General features: G+C 43.0%; 1 long non-coding RNA gene across 2 annotated transcripts; it reads right to left on the reverse strand.

Annotated features, from left to right (window-relative positions):
• Positions 1-5559: 5559 nt before the first annotated feature.
• Positions 5560-25311, reverse strand: LOC142473275 (uncharacterized). 2 transcript variants are annotated; one of them, XR_012790022.1, is made up of 6 exons: positions 25250-25311; positions 24859-24884; positions 22266-22417; positions 7327-7395; positions 5992-6071; positions 5560-5804 (listed from the first exon to the last, which is right to left on the reverse strand). It is a non-coding gene; the product is annotated as an uncharacterized LOC142473275 (long non-coding RNA). The 2 variants fall into 2 exon arrangements; XR_012790021.1 differs by lacking the exons at positions 22266-22417; positions 24859-24884; positions 25250-25311 and having other exon boundaries at positions 7327-7441.
• Between the last annotated feature and the right edge of the window lie 426 nt (positions 25312-25737).

The following is a 25737-nucleotide window of genomic DNA, read 5'->3' on the forward strand; positions in this document are numbered from 1 at the left end:
CTATCTCCCCCTCTCCAGTGTTGTTTCACTTGTTCTATAACTGTGTAAGTCAAACCTGTGGCATCTCCTTGATGTACTGTGGCGAAATGATCAGAAACCCTATGGGCCTCATGCAGTAAGCGACGAAAATGTGAAATCGGCAAGCTTACCGATTAGCCATGTTATTGGCGATTTTCCCTCTCCGTATGCAGTAAGTGCCGAATCCCTTCAGAATCAAGCCGAAAACCATTCCGCCCACTCTCACGATGATTTGCCGATCACACACAGGTGTATCAGCGTGCATGGCGGGGTGCTGTTAGGTTCACCAATCAAAATTCTTGCTGAATCAGGCGAAGCAAGCATGTATTGGATAGCGCGCCATATTTAAAGGCAACGTGTACTGTTAATCATTCTCTGTGTTGTTGGGAGTGAGAGAGAGAGAGACGCACAGAGCTGGGCGATTTAATATTTGCATATTGACTGAGAGACGTGTTGTGTATTGTGAGAGCTTTGTCCTTTGTTGTTTTGTTTACATCTTTGTCTTGTTTTATATGTGGAAGTGTTTCGTGAGATTGGCTGTACATTTGTTTTTGTTTTTTGTGAGTGCTATAAGTATGCCCGCAAAGCGTGGGAAGAGTGATGCTGGTGTGAGTGGTAGTGCTACTCGTGCGAGTACGCGTCAGAGTGAATGTACTGTTCAGGGGAGTGATGTTGCTAGGAATGCGAGTGCTGTTGCTGGGAGTGTGAGTGCTGTTGCTGGGAGTGTGAGTGCTGTTGCTGGGAGTGCGAGTTCTGTTACTGGGAGTGTGAGTGCTGTTGCTGGGAGTGCGAGTGCTGCTGGTGGCTCAGTTGCTGATGGGGTGTCTGGTGGTGGCGTGCTTGCTGGTGGCCAGCTTTTGGAGTCTCTTCCATTGGAACAAGGAGAGTCCAGTCAGCAGCAGGCAAGCTCTGAGCCTAAACGTGCTCGGAAGAAACGTGTGGAGCATCCACGTAATCCTCGCTTCAATGACCAGGAAAATACAGCTCTTGTCACTGGGATTCTGGAGCACTATGACAGTCTGTATGGACATTTAGTAGGTAAGTGTACCTTTCCATTCATTCTTCAAATACATGTGATCCTAGGTCATGTGAGTTTTGTTAATATGCAAATATGGGTCCATAATATCTATCAATGTTAATTATTGTTGAAACACATCTTTTTATCATGCGTTACAACGACAAGAAAACTCAGGCGTTCAATTTACGCTAACTACATACAATATTACTGCAAGCTTCCTTACATGTATAGGTTTAGAAGTGAATGCTCATGTGCTTCACATATTACACCTAAACCAGCATGTTTGCTATCTCTTGGAACAGCTAGCAGTGTAGGAAACTGGTGGTTGTATTATTATGAATTAACGTCATATATTTTGTATGTATTTCTAGTGCGGACAAGTTCATCAAGCAAAAAAGAAATGTGGGACAAAATAATAATTGGTGTGAATGCGTGTGGGAATCGGGTCAGGGACAAGATGAATTGTCGCAAGAGATTTGATGATATTAGGGCTAAATTAAAAAAGAAAATACAAGACCAACGCGTGCATGCTTCTGCCACTGGAGGTGGGCCGCCAGCACAACGTCTCATCTTAACTCCATTGGAGGAGCTGCTTCGTGAAAAATTACTTCCCGTCGTCGTGGAGGGCTTGCCCGGTGACAGGGATATCGGAATTTATTCCTCACAATTTCTAGCAGGTGAGAAATGTTACTGTACTAGGCGTGTCGTTGCTTACAGTTATTTTACACATTTCCGCTGCTATTTGTACTTTCTTCCCAATATAAGCATACCTACATCTATATATGTATATATGTCTGTGTCTCTCTCTCTCTCTCTCTCTATATATATATATATAACTAAATATACATATAAGTTGTAATCATACTAAAAGCAGTAAATAATATACCACGTGGCATTGCGTGCTCATTTGCATGTCAATTCCCACAATCCTTTGCTGCAGTGGAAGCAATTTATGGTGGACGATTATGGGGAACAAGAGGGTAGCACACATGTGTAAGACATGCTAATGAGAAAATATTACTAGGTACTGGTGCAGAACATATATATATATAATATTAATGTGTATTTTATTTATTTAACTCCTACAAACACGACATTACTGCCTCTTCAAATCATGCATCTAATATATTACATGCAACGGCCAACAAACATCACTTGCACTAACAAATGTGTTGAGGTTTATTAAAAGGTCCTTTTTTGCTTCATATCATATACAGACATCATAATGAGGCACACGTCGCATATGTTATGTCATTGTGTTCATAGCTTGCACACTTCAGAGTAATATTTTGCTCATCTACCATTGTGTTAAAGCAGCTGCAATTAATATGTAATCACAGCATACACGTCAACAGAGGGGGTGGGGTTCAGCACACAGCCAAATAACAGGGTCATGTTACGGTCAACTTTGTTGACACCATTTTCACCTGCTTCAAGTAATTGAAAGGTCTGGTTGATTACTGTTTTTGGGGGAGGGACTACCGTTCTTACAACCTGACTAGCAAAACAGAAGGTAATCACAGTCATTTGAAAGGTTCACTCTAGGTACTAAATCACCCAACAAGCCATTAGCTATGAAACCGTACGTCACACATTCGTTCACTCAGATCTATAGTTCAACTGATATCAACAACACATTATCACACACAGCATGTGTTGTGTTGTTGAGTGGCAGCCACATTCAGCCGTGCAACAGCTTCTATTAATGTACCACACATATCCTCTAACAAAAACTATTACTTTTCCAATATGACTTTCTTAATGATAAGCATTGTGAAAGTTCATCTCATGATAGTTATGTACATTATTATTGTGATATGAGTACACAACATATGCAGTGTATGCCCAATATTAATTATATTATCCTAACGCATTACTGCATAAACATAGTTTGTTGTATGTTACAGAACTAAAAAGCCCTAAGTACACTGGCATGTACATTGTCATTACAAATATTTATGTTCACTTTGCCACACACATTTTCAGTTCAGGAACTGATGCTGTTAGTTAGCCATAAAAACTCAACATACAGTAATTCTATCTTCAATATATTCACATGTCAATTAACAACTGATGTTATTGTTCTATATAGTTGCTCCTGGAGGACATGTGTCACCTGAGACGGAACAAGTGTCTTCACCTGGGTCATGCAGATCATCACACCTGGAAGGTGAGTGTATGAGGTGCAGAAAATATAATATGTTCACTTCTATATGTTAGGTTAAAAAAGTTCATTATTTGTTTTGCACATGTTATTTAAATAGGATTACTTACTGTCAGTGAAAATGTTTTTTTTTTACACAACATGTATTGTGTTTGTGATGTTAAGTATCATGTAGGAGTTGTGAGTTTTGAACAACTTTTCATTCATTCTTATTTCACACTGAGTCCAAACAGAATTCGTAAGTCAAGGTACATTTTAATGTGATGTTATAAAACGTATGAAAACATGTTAAGTGTTAGTTATCACAGTGTATAATTACATAAAACAGCTCAGATTAACATGCCATTTCATTATTTGCATTATTTGCTGACTATTTTAAGGAAAAGGTGGAATCCATACGGCAGAACATCCCCTCTGTTTCTTCCTCCCATCCTACACCTCTTCCTAACTCTCCTCCTGCCTTCCTTGACTCTTTTTCCACTGTCTCAGAGGAGGATGTGTCGCTGTTGATCGCCTCCTCTCCCTCTACCACTTGCCCTCTTGACCCCATTCCCTCCCATCTCCTAAAACCTCTAGCTCCTACTATAATCCCTACGCTCACACACATTTTTAACTCCTCCCTCTGCTCTGGAACCTTTCCATCCTCCTTCAAACATGCAACAGTCATACCATTACTCAAGAACAGCAAGCTTGACCCTACCTGTCTTTCTAACTATCGACCTGTCTCCCTCCTGCCTTTTGCCTCTAAACTCCTTGAACGTCTTGTATTCTCTCGCTTGCTCCATTTTCTCAACACCTATTCTCTCCTAGACCCTCTACAATCTGGCTTCCGCTCTGCTCACTCCACCGAAACAGCCCTCACTAAAATAACTGACGACCTCCATGCTGCCAAAGACAGAGGTCATTACACTCTGCTCATATTACTCGACCTCTCTGCAGCATTTGACACAGTGGACCACCCTCTTCTCCTCCACATTCTCCATACTCTAGGTATTCGGAACAAAGCTCTATCCTGGATCTCATCCTACCTCTCCCATCGTACTTTCAGTGTCTCTTCTGCTAACACCTCCTCCTCCTCTATTGATCTCTCTGTGGGGGTACCCCAGGGCTCTGTCCTGGGACCTCTTCTCTTTTCTCTGTGGTCACTCTCTCTAGGTGACCTAATAACATCTTTTGGGTTTAATTATCACCTCTATGCCGACGACACATAAATATACTTTTCAACACCTGTCCTTACACCTGCTGTACAAACCAAAGTTTCTGAATGTCTCGCTGCTATATCATCCTGGATGGCCCTCCGCCGCCTTAAACTCAACATGGCTAAAACAGAGCTCCTCATACTTCCTCCCAAACCTGGCCCTACTACCTCCTTCCACATTACTGTTGGAACTACAATCATTCACCCAGTAGCCCAAGCATGCTGCCTAGGGGTCACACTCGACTCCTCTCTCACATTCGCCCCTCACATTCAAAACATTTCTAAAACTTGTCGCTTTTTCCTCCGCAATATAACAAAGATACGCCCTTTCCTCTGTTGCTCGACTGCTAAAACTCTGACTCAGGCCCTCATTCTCTCCCGTCTTGATTACTGTAACCTCCTGCTGTCCGGCTTTCCTGCCTCTCACCTGTCTCCCCTACAATCTATCCTAAACGCTGCTGCCAGAATCACTCTACTCTTTCCTAGATCTGTCTCAGCATCTCCCCTCATGAAATCCCTCTCCTGGCTTCCGCTCAAATCCCGCATCTCACATTCCATTCTTCTCCTCACTTTTAAAGCTTTACATTCTTCTGCCCCTCCTTACATCTCATCCCTAATTTCTCGTTATGCACCATCCAGACTCTTGCGTTCTTCTCAAGGATGTCTTCTTTCTACCCCCTTTGTATCTAAAGCCCTCTCCCGCCTTAAACCTTTCTCACTTTCTGCCCCACACCTCTGGAATGCCCTTCCCCTCAGTACCCGACTAGCACCCTCTCTATCCACCTTTAAGACCCACCTTAAGACACACTTGCTTAAAGAAGCATATGAATAGCACTGTGGATATTCTCAACACAATACATAAAGCTTGGCCCCCTGCAGACGCACTTACCAGAACTCCCTCCTACTGTCTCTGTACGTTCTACCTACCAATTAGACTGTAAGCTCCTCGGGGCAGGGACTCCTCTTCCGAAATGTTACTTTTATGTCTAAGGCACTTATTCCCATGATCTGTTATTTATATTATCTGTTATTTATTTGATTACCACATGTATTACTAATGTGAAGCGCTATGTACATTAATGGCCCTATATAAATAAAGACATACAATACAATACAATTATGTGTACATTTATTTTTAGCACATGATGATGATGATGATGATGATGCCGCCAAAGACACAGAAATGCAATCAAGTGACCATGACGAGGTTCCCATTCAAAGAGTTACACAGGCTATTCCTACAGCAAATAGCACATACGCTGCAATAGTAGCTTCTGAAGAAATAATTGTTGAAGCAGAAAATCGTCGCCATTCAGATCTGATGTCAGTGCACGAAAGAATGATATCACTGCAGGAAGAAACGATATCACAATTGTCACATCTCCATAGAGTGTTCATTGAAGTGCCTAAACAAATGCAAAAAATGAACACGTCATTAGAAGCAATAGTTGTTCAGCTAACTCAAGCTAATCACTTGAGAATGACTACAGCAGCACATCCATTCAGCTTTACACCATCAGAGGATGGATGTTTACATGCTACTACTTTTTCACCCCAGTCATCTGATGTTCATTCCCCAGGTCGGGATGTTACCGGTAAAGTAGCTGAAAGTTCTCTGCATGTTCCTGACAACATCCTACCGCTGCCATCTGTAGAAAATCTGGAACTGACACCTACAAAGGAGGAGCCAAAAACAAAAATGCACAAGCAGTTACTACTGACCAGTTTTTGGACACAAACCAAAAAACCCAAAGAAGAAACGGAGCAAGCATCAGTTGTGAACAAGTTGGTACACAGTGCACAAGTGTCACTGGCCACAAGCCCTGCCCGTGAACAGTCACTGGCCACAAGCCCTGCCCGTGAACAGTCACTGGCCACAAGCCCTGCCTGTGAACAGTCACTGGCCACAAGCCCTGCCCGTGAACAGTCACTGGCCACAAGCCCTGCCCGTGAACAGTCACTGGCCACAAGCCCTGCCCGTGAACAGTCACTGGCCACAAGCCCTGCCCGTGAACAGTCACTGGCCACAAGCCCTGCCCGTGAACAGTCACTGGCCACAAGCCCTGCCTGTGAACAGTCACTGGCCACAAGCCCTGCCCGTGAACAGTCACTGGCCACAAGCCCTGCCCGTGAACAGTCACTGGCCACAAGCCCTGCCCGTGAACAGTCACTGGCCACAAGCCCTGCCCGTGAACAGTCATTGGCCACAAGCCCTGCCCGTGAACAGTCACTGGCCACAAGCCCTGCCCGTGAACAGTCACTGGCCACAAGCCCTGCCCGTGAACAGTCACTGGCCACAAGCCCTGGCCGTGAACACTCACTGGACACAAGCCCTGGCCGTGAACACTCACTGGACACAAGCCCTGCCTCTGAAGTGCCACAGGCCACAAGCCGTGCCCCTGAAGTGCCACAGGCCAGTCAAAGTGGCTCTGTTGTGCTTAAAGTTGTAGCCAAACGGAAAAGAAAAATCCAAGAGACAACAAGCAGGCCTGTGACTCGGTCTCAAAAGGAAAAAAAATAATAAATGTTATAATTAACTATATCTGTATTTGGCCTTGTTTTGTTCACTTTAGATTATCTAATTAATATTGTATGTATGATGAAGACCTGTTGTTTCCAAACATTCAAGTATGTCCTTGTACACGTGAAGGTTTGGAAAAATTAACAGTCCGAATGAATGAATATTTTAATTTATATTTATGTATTAATCATCTGTTCAGTAATGGTCCAACATTACCCAGTTGCTATGTTTGGAGAAGCTACAATTCACTTAGCTGCAAAACATTGTATTTGGGTATGTTTCATAGGTATTTTAGCTAGTAATTGCATGTCAATATTATTCACATGCAACTTAAATCAAACATCTATTTAACTGCTAACATCTTTATTGTCCGTGTAGAGCAGGATGAAGTGTTAAATATTACTTACCTTCACCTTGCTTGAACCTTCTTAATGTTGTCCTTTCATCATGTATGAGTACTGGTTTCAATCCCATATCTGTGAATGTTTAGTAATATATATGTAGTATGTAGGGATATATGTACACACACTAATAGTTAATATATAAATATATATATATATATATATATATATATATATATATATATATATATATATATATATATATATAGTTATATATATAGTTATATATATAGTTATATATTTTAACTATCTAAACGGGTTTTTTTTTCACAACATTCACTTGATTCTTCCTTGTTAAAACACAGTATTATAATTATAAAGGCCTAATGTTAGTGTTATAGGCTCAGATTTTGTATATTTCACTATGTGCCTAAAATTAATATTATTCACATAATTCACTCATGTGGATCACCATTTAAATAGGTTTCATACAAGGCCTACTTAGTGGCATAAATATGTTCAGTGTACAACTGGATTAAATAGATATATTCTAGGTTCTAACACTACAGGCCTTCTAAACTAACAAAAGGCCTTGTTTGATGGTAAATCTAAATTCGACACAGCTGAATGTAGTAAGCCCTAAAACATAGTAACCCTGTAATATGTTACCATTTCAAATAGTCAGATAAATATAAAAACCTTCCCCCCCCCCTATCCCCCCTTTTATATGTTATATGTTTTGTTAATTTTTCTTTTGTATGAAAAAAAAATGTTTAATAAAAATTTAAGTAAAAACAAAACAAAAAAAAAAAACCTGTTTACATATAAGCTCTTAAATACAGTTATATACACAAATATGTAAATATTGGTTATAGAGACATATATATATTGTACAATATACATATGTATATGTGTTGATGAGATATATATATATATATATATATATATATATATATATATATCTACATATACACACATACAGTGGCGACACACTTTATTCTCGCTCGGCTAGTCCCGCGAATTCGGGTATACCCGGGTGTATTCAGGTTTGTAATCGTTTTCTGCCCGAGTGCATTGCGTTATTTTCCCGGCAGGGATTTAAGCATTTTATTCCGGCTGGCTGCAATACTGCAATGCCGTGTAAAAACACATGGGGGCGCTTGCGAGCTGTTCTCTTTGAAGCCGTCCCCTATAATGAATTGTAATGCAGTATATATACTGTATATATATATATATACTGTATAACAACAACACCTATAACCCCTAACATACAGTACTGTATATGCACATACATAAATGATACTATGGGCCAGCGGTGGCGAGATGTGTTTGCAGCAGAGAGAGATCCGCTGCTCTCTCTCTGCGCAAACATCTGCACATTAAAATTATTTTAAATACATTTTTATTTATATTGTGTTGATGTGCAGGGGGTCTCCTGAGCTGAACCTGGTTGGTTTCAGGTCGGGGGACCCCCTGCTCCCCGAGATACAGCCCCCTTTATGAGGTGCCGGTATCCCTCTGCTTGGTTTAAAGGGCCCGATCACGTGATCGCGGCCTGTAAACCAAGTAGAGCAGAGGAATACCGGCACCCCCTAAAGGGGCCTGTATCTCGGGGAGCAGGGGGTCCCCGGACCTGAAACCAGTGCGGTTCTGCTCCGGAGACCCTCTGCACATGTACAGTATAAATAAAACACATATATAAATAAACACTCGTTCTTTACCTTAGCGGCTATGCGCTATGGTAAAGAAGCAGCATTTCTGTATTTTTAATAATATTGTACAGTGAGCAGGGGGTTCCCTGAGCCAGAAATCTAAACTCAGGGGGCCCCCTGCTCCTGCTCAATATTATTAAAAATACAGAAATGCTGCTTCATTACCATAGCGGATAGCCGCTAAGGCAATGAAGGGGTTAACTCACCGTGCCCGCTTTATTGTGGGTAGCGGGGTGGGTGATGGGGGGTATTTGGCCCTTGGTGTGAGTTTAGGGCTTGCGGGGGGGTTCCGGGTGCACTTAACCCCTTCACGGCCGTAGCAGTTAATACTGCTACGGTCATGAAGGGGTTAAGCCCTCCCGCTACCCCCCCGCAAGCCCTAAACAGCCACCGTTGGGGCTAATACCCCCTTCACCCACCCACCCCCACTACCCACAATAAAAAAAATACACACACAGCAGCCGCCAAAAAATAAATAAATAAATCAAAATAAATAAATAAATAAATGACAATAAATACATTTTAAATACATTTTTATTTATAGTGTAGATGTGCAGTGGGTCTCCTGAGCTGAACCGCGTTGGTTTCAGGTCGGGGGACCCCCTGCTCCCCGAGATACAGCCCCCTTTATGAGGTGCCGGTATCCCTCTGCTTGGTTTAAAGGGCCCGATCACGTGATCGCGGCCTGTAAACCAAGCAGAGCAGAGGGATACCGGCACCCCCTAAAGGGGCCTGTATCTCGGGGAGCAGGGGGTCCCCAGACCTAAAACCACAGCGGTTCTGCTCCGGAGACCCTCTGCACATCTACACTATCAATAAAAATGTATTTTAAATGTATTTATTTATATTCATTTATTTATTTAGATTTATTTATTAATTGTGCTGCTGCTGCAAGTCCTAAACTCACACCAAGGGCCAAACACCCCCCTCACCCCCAATAAAAAAAATTCACGCACAGCAGCCCCACAATTAATAAATAAATGTAAATAAATACACGAAGAGAAATAAATATATACTGTCTATATATACTGTATATATACAGTATATATATAATAACAATCCCTATACATATACAGTATATACTGTGTATATATATACTGTATACATACATATATATATATATATATATATATATATATATATATATATATATATATATATATATATATATATATATATATACAGTGCTTGACAAATCACCCAAAAATCTACTCGCCGAACCAAAAAATCTACTCGCCACCTAGTCCCGCCCCTAGTCCCGCCCCCAACCCCGCCTCTAGTCCCGCCCCCAGCCACGCATTTTAAAAAAAGCCATAAATTAAATAAATTGAATAAATTCCTAGTAAGAACATTCGTTTTTGATCTTAGTTTATTTATTGTATTACATTATACTACAATTAGTCCTTTGGTGTGTGTGTGTGTGTGTGTATAAATGTCGAATCTAGAAAAAAAAAGCCAGATGTGAATGACTAGTTTCCTGAACCCCTTAACTAGTGTCTGGATGCCCCCGCTTCACAATATTTAAAGCAGCAATCCCATCTGGGATCTTACCTGATCCGCAGACCCTCAAAGTCCAGGTACCCTCATTCCCGCAATGTTATACATTGGAGGGGAGGTGTTCGTTACCTGTCTTCTGGGTTAGGGGGGGTTCGATGTCTTCCGTGTGAAGCTTGAGTCAGATCTGGAAGTAAGCAGTATAGGTTATTTCAGTGTAGTATAGGACAGTTAAGATATCCAGATCCAGAGTGTGAGAGTGTGTGGGGGAGAGCGCGAGAGTGTGTGGGGAGAGAGAGAGAGAGAGAGAGAGAGAGAGAGAGAGAGAGAGAGAGAGAGAGAGAGAGAGAGAGAGAGAGAGTGGGAGAGAGAGAGTGAGAGTGAGAGAGTGAGAGAGTGAGAGAGAGAGAGAGTGGGAGAGAGAGAGTGGGAGAGAGAGAGAGTGGGAGAGAGAGAGTGGGAGAGAGAGAGTGGGAGAGAGAGAGAGTGGGAGAGAGAGAGAGTGGGAGAGAGAGAGAGTGAGAGAGAGAGAGTGGGAGAGAGAGTGGGAGAGAGAGTGAGAGAGTGGGAGAGACAGAGAGAGAGTGGGAGAGACAGAGACAGAGAGAGAGAGTGGGAGAGACAGAGAGACAGTGGGAGAGACAGAGAGAGAGTGGGAGAGACAGAGAGAGAGTGGGAGAGACAGAGAGAGAGAGTGGGAGAGACAGAGAGAGTGGGAGAGACAGAGAGAGTGGGAGAGACAGAGAGAGTGGGAGAGACAGAGAGAGAGAGTGGGAGAGAGAGAGTGGGAGACAGACAGACAGAGAGAGAGACAGAGAGACAGACAGAGAGAGAGACAGAGAGAGAGAGACAGAGAGAGAGAGAGAGACAGATAGAGACAGATAAAGAGACGTCAAGGCGCCGTGACGTTGACGCTGCTCCGCGCTGATTGGATGTTTTCAGCCGACAGTGCTCTGAAAAACAGCTTGGCTGTCGGCTGAAAAATCCAGCGCCTCAGCACGCCTGCGGACGCTCGCGTGAGCCCCCTCTCAAGGCATCCTCATTGAGTATGCAGGGGCTCAGCGCGGAGCGTCCGCACGGCTCAGCGCGGCCTGTCCTTCTATGGACTCGGCCAGAGAGACAGATAGAGAGAGACAGATAGAGAGAGACAGATAGAGAGAGACAGATAGAGAGAGACAGATAGACAGATAGACAGAGAGAGACAGATAGACAGAGAGAGACAGAGAGAGAGGAGAGAGAGAGAGAGAGAGAGAGAGACACACACACAGAAAAAGAGGGACACACAGAAAAAGAGAGACACACACAGAAAAAGAGAGACACACACAGAAAAAGAGAGACACACACAGAAAAAGAGAGACACACACAGAAAAAGAGAGACACACACAGAAAAAGAGAGACACACACAGAAAAAGAGAGACACACACAGAAAAAGAGAGACACACACAGAAAAAGAGAGACACACAGAAAAAGAGAGACACACAGAAAAAGAGAGACACACAGAAAAAGAGAGACACACAGAAAAAGAGAGACACACAGAAAAAGAGAGACACACAGAAAAAGAGAGATACAGAAAAAAGAGACACACAAAAATGAGAGACACACAAAAATGAGAGACACAAAAATGAGACACACAAAAATGAGAGACACACAAAAATGAGAGACACACAAAAATGAGAGACACACAAAAATGAGACAAAAAAAGAGAGACACAGAACACACACAGAGAGAATGAGAGACAAAGACAGAGAGAGGGCGAGGGCGACACAGGGAGAGGGCGACAGGGAGAAGGCGAGGGCGACACAGGGAGAGGGTGACACTCACAGACACACACAGACACGCAGACACACTCACGCAGACACTCACGCAGAGACACACTCACGCAGAAGACTCACAGACACACACTCAGAGACACTCACTCACACACACACACACACACACACACAGACAGGCACACAGACAGGCACACAGACAGGCACACAGACAGACACACAGACAGGCACACTGACAGACACACAGACAGGCACACTGACAGACACACAGGCACACTGACAGACACACAGGCACACTGACAGACACACAGGCACACTGACAGACACACAGGCACACTGACAGACACACAGGCACACTCACAGACACAGGCACACTGACAGACACACAGGCACACTCACAGACACACAGGCACACTCACAGACACACAGGCACACTGACAGACACACAGGCACACTCACAGACACACAGGCACACTCACAGACACACAGGCACACTCACAGACACACAGGCACACTCACAGACACACAGGCACACTCACAGACACACAGGCACACTCACAGACACACAGGCACACTGACAGAAACACACACAGGCACACTGACAGACACACAGGCACACTCACAGGCACACTGACAGACACACAGGCACACTGACAGACACACAGGCACACTCACAGACACACAGGCACACTCACAGACAGACACACAGACAGACACACTGACAGACACACACACAGGCACAATGACAGACACACAGGCACACTCACAGACAGACACACAGGCACACTGACAGACACACAGGCACACTGACAGAAACACAGGCACACTGACAGACACACAGGCACACTGACAGACACACAGGCACACTGACAGACACACAGGCACACTGACAGACACACAGGCACACTGACAGACACACAGGCACACTCACAGACACACAGGCACACTCACAGACACACAGGCACACTCACAGACACACAGGCACACTGACAGACACACAGGCACACTGACAGACACACAGGCACACTCACAGACACACAGGCACACTCACAGACACACAGGCACACTCACAGACACACAGGCACACTGACAGACACACAGGCACACTCACAGACACACAGGCACACTCACAGACTCACAGACACACAGGCACACTCACAGACACACAGGCACACTCACAGACACTCAGTCTGTCACTCACACACTCACCGGGTCGCACGTGGCAGCAGTGGGGTCTCTGCATGGCAGTGGGCCCTCCACATGGCTGGGGTGCCTCTCCAAGACATGGGACACACAGCACAGCATGGGCCTCAGCAGCAGCAGCAGGTCCCCCCCCCCATCCCCCCCGAAGCGGCCGACGCCGCAGCACGCTCCCCGGACACCCCCGGGCAGCAAGCGAGGATCGGGGGCAGGTAATTAGGGGGAGATCATGGGCAGGAGGCGGACTGGCGCAGGAGGCGCGCACGGGGAAGCTGGGTTGGCACTTCCCCCTCCGTCCCACGTGGGGAGCGGAGGGTGCGGGGGGGCTGGATCGCGCGCTTGTTTTGGGCTTCCCCCTCCGTCCCACGTGGGGAGTGGAGGGGGGGGGCTGGATTGCGCGCAGCGCTTGTTTTGGGCTTCCCCCTCCGTCCCACGTGGGGAGCGGAGGGGGGGGGGCTGGGTTGCGCGCGGGGCTTGGTTTGGGCTTCCCCCTCCGTCCCACATGGAGGAGGGGGGAGGGATGCGGGGGATTCTGGGTTGCTGGGGGGAACAGGCAGCGCAAATGGCAGGACACTCTGCTTGCCCTGTGCACGCGCGCCGGGACCACAGGAATCGCCGCCATTTTTTTTAACTTTTTTTTTAAATGTCATTAACAGGCCTCATAAAAACCTGTCACGTGGTACGGTAGCCAATCAGAGCGTGGGAACTCCATCCCTACTCTGATTGGCTACCGTACTCACGTGACAGGTTTTCATTGACGTCACATCCTTTCTCCCCCAAGCCCCTGACACATGGTATACCAGAGCCAGAGTAGGGATAAAGTTCCCACGCTCTGATTGGCTACCATACCATGTGAGGGCGGCCATGTGCCTTTTCATGATGTCATCTTAAAGGCAATTGAAGCAAAGCCATTCTGATTGGCTGTGCTTTCATTCCCTTTAAGTGACGTCATCATTTTTTTTTTGTCGGCCAAAACACATGGTTTTCACGGCCCAATCAGGACCGTGGGAACCATGACGCAAAATGTGACGTCATAGGCCTTTAAAAGCCTATGTCGTCTCATTTTGAAGCCAGACGCCGCGGAGGAAGGACCTCCGGGCAAGAAAGAAGACCAGGGCGTGGCCGCAGATGGGGAGAAGACCCCGCCCCGCCCCGCTGGAAGGAGATAGAAGAAAGAAGAACACAGATGAAGATGGATTACAGATAGAAGACCCGTGGATTGATTTGGATTTTTAGTTTAATGTTTATTTTTTTATGGTTTATTATTTTATGGGTTCCTGATCGTGGATTGGTTCGTGAGTAAGCTGCGCAACGGAAGTCGGTGGGGGCAAGTAATGGTAAGTGAACTACAGTAAAGAAATGTATTTTATTTAACTTGTTCATTTTTTCAAAAGGTTTTTTAACATGTGTATTTTTTTTTTGTGGTACAGTATATCATTTCTTGCCACTGTATGTATGTATGTATGTATATATGTCTAGAGAGATATACAGTATACATACAGTACAGGGTAAGAAATGATGTTGTTTTAAAAGCTGGATTAGATGTGTTTTAAATTATTTTGTGTATGCTGCTATGCTTTATTGTGAGTTTAAAGTATTTTAAAATTAGATAGATGTATTCCTTGGTATTGTATTGTGTGATTGAGGAAGGTCAGGGATAGGCTTGGTTGTAAAGGTTTTATTTTTGTCTGTACTTATATTTTTTCAAAGGCTTAATTGTTCTGCTCTAGGTGTGAATTTGTTAATGGTTTTATTGTTCGGGATCTAGTGTGAATTGTTTAGGGATGTAAATAATGATTGCTAATTGAGTTTTGTTTACTTGGTTGATTAATTTGCAGAATGTATATGGTGCATAGATATTTAGGCATCATTTATATTGGAATGTAAGTTGTTTAAATGGCTTTTCAGAGGTTTAGTGATGATTTAGATTGAGAGATCAGTTATGAATATTAAAGGAAATTGATTTTAATTTAGTGTGTATGTATGGAGAAGTGTTTGGTTGTAGGACAGTGCTTTTGATAACCCTTCTACATTTATTTGTACTGTATATTGGTTTATCATGGGTGTGTATATAACGTGTGTATATATATATATATATATATATATATATATACTGTATATATATATATCTCTCTCTCTCTCTCTCTCTTTCTCTCTGTCTCTCTGTATATATATACAGTATATATATATAGTTGCATGATGAAGCCACAGTACAAATTCATGGGTGAGGGTGGGTATCGGGCCTGTGTGGCTTAACCCCTTAATCACCTTTGCGGTTATTATCTGATAAGGTGTTTAAGGGGTTAATTGATATCTGAATGTAATTGCAATGTATTGGCTTTTGATTTTTGTTTACTTGGTTGATTCATTTGCAGAATGTATATGGTGCATAGATTTTATGCATCATATATATTGGAATATGAAGTTTTTCATTGGTTTGTGATGATATAGATTGTGAGATCTGTTAGGATTTTTAAAGGAAATTGATTTTAATGTAGTGTCTGTATGGAGAAGTGTTTGGTTGTAGGGCAGTATGCTTTTGATAACCCTTCTACATTTATTTGTACTGTATATTGGTTTATCATGGGTGTGTATATAACGTGTGTATATATATATATATATATATATACTGTATATATCTCTCTCTCTCTCTTTCTCTCTGTCTCTCTGTATATATATACAGTATATATATATAGTTGCATGATGAAGCCACAGTACAAATTCATGGGTGAAGGGTGGGTATCGGGCCTGTGTGGCTTAACCCCTTAATCACCTTTGCGGTTATTATCTGATAAGGTGTTTAAGGGGTTAATTGATATCTGAATGTACTTGCAATGTATTGGCTTGGTATTGGCTATGTCTTGTGTGGGCAAGAGAAAGAAGGAAGGCGCTGGCGACGGACACTTCGTATTGATGAGGTCAGTAGTACTTTATTTATTTATCTGTATATGCTAGTTAATGTTTTTAATAATGGGCAATTAATCTATTATCCATATCTGGATAATAGTTATTTTGCACATTATTGTACTGTAGGTGTTGGGGGGGAGGGTGTATGTATTGAATGTATAGGCCAGGTTTATTTTTTTTACATTCAGGGTTGGTTCCGTGGTTCTGCGTGGGACCTCTGGAGACCACCTCCGGGTATTCTCGGGTATCCCAAGGGTATCAGGCTGGTGGTTCCACGGGTGACACATGCGGGGATGATGATGTGTGGTCCCACTTCTGTGGGGGCACTGCGGACCCGTAGTCTGCGGGGATGACGATGTGTGGTCCCACTTCTGTGGGGGCACCGCCGACCCGTAGGTGCGAGGATGATGATGTGTGGTCCCACTTCTGTGGGGGTACCGCGGACCCGTAGTGAGCACCCGTGAGTTCCCCAGACCCCAGAGGGAACCACCCGAGGCCCCGCAGACACCTGTGGGTTTGACCCGGGGCTCCCAGACATCCTTGGGCCTACCGTGGGGACCCAATTGTGGCCCACGGTGACAAGGAGACCACCTGGGGGCCATGGTGCTGGCAGGATCCACCAGCAGGCCTCCAGAACCTGTGTAAAAAGGGCTGCTGGTAAACTGTAGGTCTGTCCAGGTGCCCTGCCAGCCCACCGGGGACTAGCGTGGGGCTGCGTTATGAACCCTGTATGTAAAAGGATAAATCTTGTATTTATGGGGGGGCACAGGGGGTGGGTAATGTATTTAATAAATATAATGCTGTTTATTGTGGGTCATTGTACTGTTTTTATTGTGGGTACTGGGGGTGGGGTGTTTCCCCAACGGTATGTGGGTAGGCCTCCCTTGTGGGTACTGACTGGCTGGTTAGGCCTCACAGGGGGGGGGGGTTAGTGTGGGAGGGTATGTAGGCATCCCGAGTGGTGGGTGAGGGTGGGTTAACCCCTTAATGACTGTAGCGGTTAATAACCGCTATGGTGATTAAGGGGTTAGGGGACATTACTTTGTATGTTTTAATTTTTGTGTCTGTTTTGCAGAAGCGGAGGGGCCATGGCCAGGATGGGGGGGGTAACGGTATGTGGGTAGGGGGTGAGGGTGGTTAGACCTCACAGTATGCACATTGGGTCCCCCCACCCCTCCCCACATTTACATACACTGCACTCACAGCAATGCAGGGAGGGAGATTAAACAGAAACATCTCTCTGCCTTCAGTTTAATCTGTTTAACAGAAACATTAGGGGGGAGGGGTTTTTAAATCTCTCTGCCTACAGTGTAATCTGTTTAACAGAAACATTAGGGGGGAGGGGGCTTTAAACAGATTACACTGAAGGCAGGGAGATACAGGGGATGTACTGTTTATTGCAATGCTTCAATGTGTGTATAATGTACTGTATAATGTTTTTTACAATTAGATAGATGTAATCCTTGGTATTGTAAGGGTTAGCTTTGGTTTTAAATTGTGTTTTCTGGTTGGTACTTACAGTATACACTGTATATTGATTTTTGTTTACTTGATTGGTTAAAATAGTTGACTTGTTTGGAAGTGTTTGTATTTACTGGTACAGTAGCTTGCAATTATATTGTTAACATTCATTTGCAGAATGTATATGGTGCATAGATTTTATGCATCATTTACTGCACCGACACACTTTATTCGAGCAAATACCCGGTATGTACCTGGCAGATACCTGGAATGCGCCGCTCCTCACCTCTGACAAGCCCCGTTGCATTTGCCTTCCCAGCCTGGGTTCATGCCTGGCTGATGGGCGGCTGATCTGTTAAATGATAATGATTAGGATTTAATAGGCTGCAATGCTTCGCGTGTCTACCAGATAGCATAAATTCATGAATTGTAATGCAGTATATATATATGTACTGTGCAGTATTGCAGCCAACGGGAATAAAATGCTTCAATCCCTGCCGGAAAATAACTCAATGCATTCGGGCAGAAAACAGTCACAAACCTCAATACACCCGGGTATACCCGAATTCGTGGGACTAGCCGAGCTCGAATAAAGTGTGTCGCCAGTGTATACAATGTAAATGCAATGTACTGTGTGGATTGGAATGTTATGTTTTATATTGTAAGATCAGTTAGGATTATTAAATGGATTATTATTTTTGTCTGTATAGAGAAGCGTTATTTGTAGGACAGTATGATTTTGATAACCATTCTACATGTATTTGTATATTGGTTCATCATGTGTGTGTATATACTATGTGTATATATATATATATATGTATGTATGTATACAGTATATATATACACAGTATATACTGTATATGTATAGGGATTGTTATTATATATATATACTGTATATATACAGTATATATTTATTTCTCTTCATGTATTTATTTACATTTATTTATTAATTGTGGGGCTGCTGTGCGTGAATTTTTTTTATTGGGGGTGAGGGGGTGTTTGGCCCTTGGTGTGAGTTTAGGACTTGCAGCAGCAGCACAATTAATAAATAAATCTAAATAAATAAATAAATAAATGAATATAAATAAATACATTTAAAATACATTTTTATTGATAGTGTACATGTGCAGAGGGTCTCCGGAGCAAAACCGCACTGGTTTCAGGTCCGGGACCCCCTGCTCCCCGAGATACAGGCCCCTTTAGGGGGTGCCGGTATCCCTCTGCTCTGCTTGGTTTACAGGCCGCGATCACGTGATCGGGCCCTTTAAACCAAGCAGAGGGATACCGGCACCTCATAAAGGGGGCTGTATCTCGGGGAGCAGGGGGTCCCCCGACCTGAAACCAACGCGGTTCAGCTCAGGAGACCCCCTGCACATCTACACTATAAATAAAAATGTATTTAAAATGTATTTATTGTCATTTATTTATTTATTTCGATTTATTTATTTATTTTTTGGCGGCTGCTGTGTGTGTATTTTTTTTATTGTGGGTAGTGGGGGTGGGTGGGTGAAGGGGGTATTAGCCCCAACGGTGGCTGTTTAGGGCTTGCGGGAGGGTAGCGGGAGGGCTTAACCCCTTCATGACCGTAGCGGTATTAACTGCTACGGCCGTGAAGGGGTTAAGTGCACCCGGAACCCCCCCGCAAGCCCTAAACTCACACCAAGGGCCAAATACCCCCCCTCACCCACCCCGCTACCCACAATAAAGCGGGCACGGTGAGTTAACCCCTTCATTGCCTTAGCGGCTATCCGCTATGGTAATGAAGCAGCATTTCTGTATTTTTAATAATATTGAGCAGGAGCAGGGGGCCCCCTGAGTTTAGATTTATGGCTCAGGGAACCCCCTGCTCACTGTACAATATTATTAAAAATACAGAAATGCTGCTTCTTCACCATAGCGCATAGCCGCTAAGGTAAAGAACGAGTGTTTATTTATATATGTGTTTTATTTATACTGTACATGTGCAGAGGGTCTCCGGAGCAGAACCGCACTGGTTTCAGGTCCGGGGACCCCCTGCTCCCCGAGATACAGGCCCCTTTAGGGGGTGCCGGTATTCCTCTGCTCTGCTTGGTTTACAGGCCGCGATCACGTGATCGGGCCCTTTAAACCAAGCAGAGGGATACCGGCACCTCATAAAGGGGGCTGTATCTCGGGGAGCAGGGGGTCCCCTGACCTGAAACCAATGCGGTTCAGCTCAGCAGACCCCCTGCACATCTACACTATAAATAAAAATGTATTTAAAATGTATTTATTGTCATTTATTTATTTATTTATTTCGATTTATTTATTTATTTATTTTTTGGCGGCTGCTGTGTGTGTATTTTTTTTATTGTGGGTAGTGGGGGTGGGTGGGTGAAAGGGGTATTAGCCCCAACGGTGGCTGTTTAGGGCTTGCGGGGGGGTAGCGGGAGGGCTTAACCCCTTCATGACCGTAGCGGTATTAACTGCTACGGCCGTGAAGGGGTTAAGTGCACCCGGAACCCCCCGCAAGCCCTAAACTCACACCAAGGGCCAAATACCCCCCCTCACCCACCCCGCTACCCACAATAAAGCGGGCACGGTGAGTTAACCCCTTCATTGCCTTAGCGGCTATCCGCTATGGTAATGAAGCAGCATTTCTGTATTTTTAATAATATTGAGCAGGAGCAGGGGGCCCCCTGAGTTTAGATTTCTGGCTCAGGGAACCCCCTGCTCACTGTACAATATTATTAAAAATACAGAAATGCTGCTTCTTTACCATAGCGCATAGCCGCTAAGGTAAAGAACGAGTGTTTATTTATATATGTGTTTTATTTATACTGTACATGTGCAGAGGGTCTACGGAGTAGAACCGCACTGGTTTCAGGTCCGGGGACCCCCTGCTCCCCGAGATACAGGCCCCTTTAGGGGGTGCCGGTATCCCTCTGCTCTGCTTGGTTTACAGGCCGCGATCACGTGATCGGGCCCTTTAAACCAAGCAGAGGGATACCGGCACCTCATAAAGGGGGCTGTATCTCGGGGAGCAGGGGGTCCCCCGACCTGAAACCAACGCGGTTCAGCTCAGGAGACCCCCTGCACATCTACACTATAAATAAAAATGTATTTAAAATAATTTTAATGTGCAGATGTTTGCGCAGAGAGAGAGCAGCGGATCTCTCTCTGCTGCAAACACATCTCGCCACCGCCGGCCCATAGTATCATTTATGTATGTGCATATACAGTACTGTATGTGTACAGTACTGTATGTTAGGGGTTATAGGGGTTGTTGTTATACAGTATATATATATATATATATATATATATACTGTGTATATACAGTACTGTATATATATACTGCATTATAATTCATGAATTTATGCCATCTGGTGGACACGCGAAGCATTGCAGCCTATTAAATCCTGATCATTATCATTTAACAGATCAGGCCCCCGTCAGCCAGGCATGAACCGTGGCTGGGAAGGCAAACGCAACGGGGCTTGTCAGAGGTGAGGAGCGGCGCATTCCAGGTATCTGCCAGGTACAAATTGGTCATTTGCTCGAATATAGTGTGTCGCAGCAGTAGTGACACACACAGGGAGTTAACCAGACAGAAAGATACACAGGGAAATGTAGGAAAAAAGCATTCACAAAAAAACATTAGCAGCTGTGTGTATATCTCATTATATGTCTGTGTAAGCACTATTTTCATAATGCCAACACTGTTTTTGTACTCACCCACATTGTTATTTAATGAAAATCAGACACTTGTTTTGAGAATGTAGATAAAAAAACCTTAAATTGACTTTCACAGTGAAATGGCTATCAGAAACCACAAATGTCTGCCAATTATTTCTACACAATGGAATTGGTGTTTGCAAAAAGGAGTGAAACATGTAACTTTTTTTTTGGCCTTGAGTAGAAAGCCACAAAACAGATAACATTTACCTAGTTTCACATTCTCAAGAGAGAACGTGCAACTCCACTCACATAATTTGAGACGCTGCAATGGCTGAGGATCTACTTCTAAACATGCATCCACACAAAGCGTATAAAGTAATGATTGCGGAGGCGATCATATCAACTCAAGAAAACAAAGCCAACGTGGGCCAGATCTATGATTTGATAAGAGCTAAATATCCTTATTACCAAGACCCTGGCCGGTCTGGCAATTTTAAATCCTCTGTAAGATTCACTTTATCAACAAATGAATATTTTGAACGTGTGCAGGATAACCTACATGAAAGGTATGGATTTTGGCAGATTGCACCGCAATTTAAAATCACCATGGAACATGGCACATATCTTCTGATAAATAGCATATTTATTCCTAATAACTATAGCAATGGATCCGCTACTACTGTTCCGTGTGAATCGATACCTGCTGCAATATCTGCACCCTCCATTCCTGAAACACAGATGCTACAAGAACATAACTGCTATGATGTTTTACAAAGCCTTTCTGCTGCAAACGCATTCGAATGGCTACACGAAGAAATGAACGTACCTCCGGACCAATTGTTTGAAGAAGGCAGTGCCGATTCCTATGAGCGCCTCATGGAGATGTGTGTCATACAGGATTCAGCGGTTGGCTCAAGCATGGATGCAAATGCATTGTCTTTCTGGAGCGAGCAGTTGCAGGCAGACGAAGTGTTACTTCTAGAAGAATGGTAAATATAACAATCGTTATGCGTTGACTCACCATTAAAAAAGTTAACTTTTGTCTATCCACCATTTTTACTTTAAATGCGTGGATACAGCGTTACATTGCAGACTGCATAACATGTAGCGGTCACAAACACATTGTTTCCTATTACAATATACTAGAACCAGAAACATTAGTACACATTGGTCACGCAATACATATTCCTACTTTCCTATCTCTTAAAACATATAATAGCAACATGTTACCATAACTGTAACACACACCTGTTTCTTTATCATGCAACATCTATAAAAAAAAACCAGGTCGGCCACATATGACGTGGGACCCTTGTCATGTGCCAAGGCGTCCTTAAAAAGGATTACGGATGTAAGGCCCGCCCCCAACCGACGTGCGCGCGTCAAAGCCTATTGGCTGTGTCGGTTTGTTATAGTTACGGTCACTGCACTGTGTAATGCGTGCGCGTCTGTGTTTGTGGGCGTGCACTGTGTGTTAGCCCAATGTGATTCTGTGGGAGGAGTGTTTGCGTGCGCTTCACGCTGGCTTAACATGACGTCACACGTATTGGATTTGCGCATTATGTGATCGGCCGTGCTTTCCGTCCACACACGTCTGTTTAAAAAGATTAGAGATGTACGCGTTTAGAACGAATGTAGTTTCGCCTTCATTGGATTTGAAATAAATATTATATGGTTAATGGTATTTACAACATGTATTGAACGCACAACGTACGCATTGTTTTGCGCATGCGCTAACACTTTGTCGACCCAAGCGTGAAGTGCGTGCGCACAGTAAGATGTGCGTGCACATTTTTAAGTATACAGCCAACAGACAGTTCATATACATAGTTATGCGTGCAACACAATTAACAAAATGATCAATAATGATGTTTAGTTGTAACCTTGTAGTTGTAACATATAAGTGATTAACGCGTGGATATACACAATCATATAGAGATGTGTAACACGTTGTCACGGCTACACATATATTAAGGTGCCATCTTTGACCATAATGTGTTTGCTGTTTTTCAGAGATGTCGGTGAAAATTCAATGAGATCAATGTATCATTTCAGAAGACTCTAACGTTATATGAGATGATTGTGAGGAGGAGCGACCGACTAATATACTACATATGGAACTATTTAGATATTGCTTGCCGCGCATATTAAATAACAATACAAAATGTGATCCAATTATGCCTATATTGCATAAGCACATAATTAACATAATGATGTTGCTAAACAGTGCAGTTTGAAAATTTAATGTGTGTTCTTTATTTAGTACTAACATTATATGGCATGGTCTGTTTTATATATAACAACCATTCCCACTCTGAACAAACATTTGTGTAGTATATTGTGTAATGGAACGTATAAATGTAGAAACAATGTAAAGGAGACTTACAACCAACTAGCCATTTAATGTAAAAATTCTCTTGTAACATGGGAATGTTGTTAAAATGGTTTGGGACTGCTGCAAATAATGTTATTGGCAAGATGTAGTGGTCAACTACAATGCATGCAGTTATGAATATTAGGTCAACATCATGTAAACAATTACGTTTATGTGTATATTTCTTGTAGCAAACTAACTGTAGTTTTCTGTGTTTATTAAACGTTCAACACATACATAGTAAAGTGAATATGATAATATAAGCTACCATAATAAAGCTGATGTTATCATTTGACGGTGTTATACAGTACATGCATCATACACAAATTGATACCGACACAAACAGTTGTATTGAAAAGTGTGCCTATGCAAATGTGCACATGATTGACGTTCATATGTTGAGACTACTTGTAAATGATCATCATACTGTAATAATGATGAAGTGACATGAATTACATGACAACTATATTAACAACATTTTCATTGGCTGAAATTAGTAATGCAAAATGACACTAAAATTAGAGACACTACTGGGTTTCTGTTAACAGTTTGACACTTGTTACATGTAGGTCACATCAACACAGATATGTGACTTATACATACACATGTGAGAATGCTAAAGTAATCTTTACTAATAATGTACAGCATTAATAATAACATACATTGCAACATATAAGATGTACAAAGCATTGGTGTGATTACAGGCATTCATGCATGGACTGTTATGATCAGTCAATTGCATACGTGATTAATCATCTCCCGTAAGGATAAAACTATCAGCATTTATCCCCTTCTCTCCAGCCACCTCTATATTAGATTAATGGAATTTTTAAGGGAACATACATTAAATGTGATGTAATGGCACTAATCATTTTCAATTACAATGCTCATGAAACCTCAATAGTAGGTAAACGCATGTACAGGGTTCAGAAACTACATGTATGTAAAATTTAACGTGTAGCAATATGTTGGGTTTTAACATCGTATAATTAAACGTCTATTGAGTTAGGCACATCTTATGACAGATGTCAGTTCATATACATACCATGATCAGTCATAGAGGAGATATACCTATAATACAATGGAACAATATATAAATTTCAAACATGTACATGACATCTTCACTAACGTAAGCAACACAGCAAAGTGTGTATTTGTTGTTAAATGTGAAACACCATGTATATTTTATCACATAACAAATGAAAAGCAGCCTGGTGTACACATCATATGGATGCGCATGTTACACTGTAACAATAACATTGTATGTAAGCAAACTGCAAGAATGAATGACTATGGCCATACTATGTGTATTGTGTTAGCATCATCAACAACACAATGCTAAGCAATTACTCATTTGTTACACCAGTTGTATTCACATACACACAACTAATTTACAATCGAAGAAGGACTATATAACCTGTGCAACAATAACATACCGGTGCCACATGCCTTTGTGCACACAGCAGAGAAGAGAAAGGTGTGCAACCCATATTCATCTGTGTCCTAACAGAAGGTTATGTAAAAAAAAATTAGTGTTAATATTACATAATTAATATATAAAAGTAGTACTATGAAAATATATGTTTTTACTTACAAGAAAAAAAGGAATTTATGACATTCTGGCGTGTCTGGCCACCACTGGCTGTTTGTTCATTTTCAGCAGCTACATGGGTGGGATGCTCCTCTACCAAAGCCTCAGGTAGGTCTGATTGTACATTATGTGTGAGTGCCACATTGTGCAAAATGCAACAGGCAATGATAATATCAGACACTTTTTGAGGCTTGTATAGAAGAGCCCCACCAGTTCTGTCGAGACACCTAAATCTGGTCTTCAGTAGGCCAAATGTCCTCTCTATAACAGATCTTGTAGATATATGGGCTGCATTGTACCTCTCCTCTGCTTCAGTTTGAGGGTTTAGCACCG

This window comes from Ascaphus truei (genome assembly GCF_040206685.1).
Source record: "Ascaphus truei isolate aAscTru1 chromosome 2 unlocalized genomic scaffold, aAscTru1.hap1 SUPER_2_unloc_4, whole genome shotgun sequence".
Lineage (NCBI taxonomy): Eukaryota > Metazoa > Chordata > Amphibia > Anura > Ascaphidae > Ascaphus > Ascaphus truei.